Source organism: Echinops telfairi, unplaced genomic scaffold (genome assembly GCF_000313985.2).
Source record: "Echinops telfairi isolate 266 unplaced genomic scaffold, ASM31398v2 ScPeMD7_443;HRSCAF=831, whole genome shotgun sequence".
In the NCBI taxonomy this organism is placed as follows: Eukaryota; Metazoa; Chordata; class Mammalia; order Afrosoricida; family Tenrecidae; genus Echinops; species Echinops telfairi.
The window spans coordinates 59,378,213-59,380,948 of NW_022104341.1; the positions used below are offsets into that span (position 1 = coordinate 59,378,213).

Sequence of the window (2,736 nt, forward strand, 5' to 3'; positions counted from 1 at the left end):
GCTCCGGGCAGCGCCCGCGGCGACCAGGCTCTGCCGAGCCGAGCTCCTCTCCCCGCGGCTGGCCGGCCAAGCCCTCCCGCCTTCCCTCCCCCGGGAGAGAGGGCTCCGGTCCACCAGGCCGGGGAAGGCACTCGCGGGGAACACCGCGCACGGACTGGCGGCGGGGGAGGAGGTGGTAAGCGCGGAGGCCACCCCCAGGTCAATTCTCAATTCTCGGGAGCGGAGCCAGGTGCCCAGCTCCTGCCATCGCCCCGACCCCCCTCCCCGCCCCGTTTCCTCTCCAGGCCACCTACCTCTCTGCCCCCCACAATACTCCCCGACTCGATTCTAAGGGGAGTTGTGCTGAATAGTGCTCCACCTGGCCCAGAGCTCACGGCGTCTCCATCGCTACCCACAGCTGCAAGATTACGCGCAGCCCTTCGTGCCCGTCCGGAGCTGGATGCTGAGAAATCCTGGTTTGAACCCCACACTCGCCGGACCGCCCCCATTCATACTCCCAGCGGTCGTCTGCCACTACCTTCCCTCCCCTCGCCGCCCGCGCACGCTCGATTCACCGCCCCAGGAACGTGTCAGTCACTAGCTATTCATCTGCTTTGAATACCTTACTAGAAGCATCCTTTCGCTGCACAAAGGGGGGCCGGGGGTGGGGGCAGTGGGATGTGTGCGCAAAGGCGGGTGGGGAGAGTGGAGCCAGCCTGGGAGTGTGGCACGTTACGGGAGGGAGTGGGCAGGAGGGTGGGGGCCCGGCGCTCTCCTGTTGCACAAAGGAGCTCCAGGATGAGATCAGTGCTGTCCCCTGCAGCCCAGGGGTCAGATCCCTGAGGATGTTCTCCACCAAGACATCTTGGAAGTGGGTCCCACAACTTGGCCATTCCTATAGCCAGGCAGCAGGCACCCACACCTGCTGGACTCTGCTTCCTCAAGGCCGCTGGGGGGAAGCCTGCCAGTCAGGGGGCTGGGAAAGCACAGGTTCCCTTTTCCCCAGTTGTCCAGTCCACTCCATCAGAGAAAGGGAGAAGGGAGAACACTGGTAAGGGACCGAGGGAGAAGATGGGGATGAGGCCATTCATGTGCTGGCCAGCTAAACTAGCCAGCCATCAGGACGACTGTAATGAATAAAACTGCCCTTTTCATAAGAATTTCAGTAAACATTTGTGGCACACGTCGGCAGTTTGAAACCCCCAGCAGCTCCTCCGGGGAAAGACTGGGCTTTCGACTCCCCTAAACAGTGACAGGCTCAGAAACCCACACGGGCCGCTTTGAGTCAGCAGTGACTTCATGGCACCGAGTACGGTCTTGGGTTGTATGCTGTACCAAGTGCTGAGGTCTGGCAACGGCAAGGACTAACTCCTTGCGGCCACACAGCAAAAAGCCTAGTAGAAGAAGAGATGAGGAGGTCAAAACAGATAAGAACAGTATCATTTAAAAAATCATATACAGTAACATGGAGCAATTCCCACTGAAACTCCCTCCTGTTACCTGGATTCCACCCTAAGTGGTAGTCATTTCCTCTATGTGGAAGCGAACTGGGCCAAGGAGTTCTAATGCATCTGAACTGCGTGTGACACATTGGACAAATTGCAGCTTGCCAAGGAAGGGGCAATAACTTTCAGTCATCCATGGACCCAAATCAGCTTTCATAGCACATAATTGAAGGCACTCTGAGATCCTACCAAGGAGAGATGGAATAGTCGGTCTGCTTTCTTTCCCCTCAGAACTTTGGAGGAAACATTTTCATCTACTGTCCCTTAAACACAGAATACTGAGTTCTTCTCTGTGGAGAGGCTGCTAGGTGTCCAAAGCTTATTTTCCCTTACCAGGCCTTAAAAAAAAATATTTTAACACTTTTAAGTTCCTCCTTAATCCATTACCGTAAAATTGAGCTGCAAGCCAAACTTTTCAATGTTGAGGCAATAAGCATGTGAAAGGAAGCCAAGAAGTCCAGCGGTCAAGCCGTGGCTCTAGCAGTCTGTGTACAGTGGTTATAATATCTTCATCTTAGACTGCAATGAGCATCAATTAGTCAGATACATTAAATATAAAGACATTATTGCCTGACTGGAGTGCTGATGGTAATGTACATTATAATTCAATCCAGTACTATTTTGAGTTGTGTGCTCCCCCCACCCCTACCTCTCAATAGAATTTTGGAAGATATTAGTGACTACTATAGCTCTCATGGTATTTTCAATCACCACATATGCATGTGAAAGTGGGACATTGCCCATGGAAGACCAAAGAAGAATGGATGCATTTGAATGATGGTGCTGGTGCAGGAGATTGAACGTACCACGGTCTGCCAACAGAACAAACAGATTGATTTTGGAAGAGGTGCAGCCAGAATGCTCCTTAGAAGCAAGGATGGCAAGACTTGCTTCATGTACTTTGGACATTATGATAGTCTGGGTACTTTAAGAACCAAATTCACAGAAACTCATGTATAAGAAAGAGTTTTATATAAAGGTTAAGTGCACATCAAGAGCACATCCCAACCCAGTGCTGCCCAAGCCCACAAGTCCAACATTAGCCCATATGTCCAACACCAATCCACAAAGTCCTCCTCCAACTCACAAAACACATACAGTGATGCGGCTGCAGGAGGAAAGCCAAGTCATTGAATGTGTAAGCATCTCATCACTGTCACGGGTCTTCACATGGCTGCTCCAGCACCCAGGGCTGCATCGGGGTAGGTCCATGTGGCTTCTCCTTGGGGATGTCTTGCAGGAAGTGAGCCTT

The 2,736-nt window shown here is 52.5% G+C and overlaps 1 protein-coding gene across 1 annotated transcript in view; it reads right to left on the minus strand.

Annotated features, from left to right (window-relative positions):
• PDE4B (phosphodiesterase 4B) overlaps positions 1-428 on the minus strand; it is a 710,248-nt gene extending 709,820 nt beyond the window's left edge. The window contains exon 1 of the mRNA XM_004699361.2: positions 294-428. The gene's annotated coding sequence lies outside the window, so the exon portion shown is untranslated. The remainder of the gene's footprint in view (positions 1-293) is intronic.
• Positions 429-2,736: the final 2,308 nt, after the last annotated feature.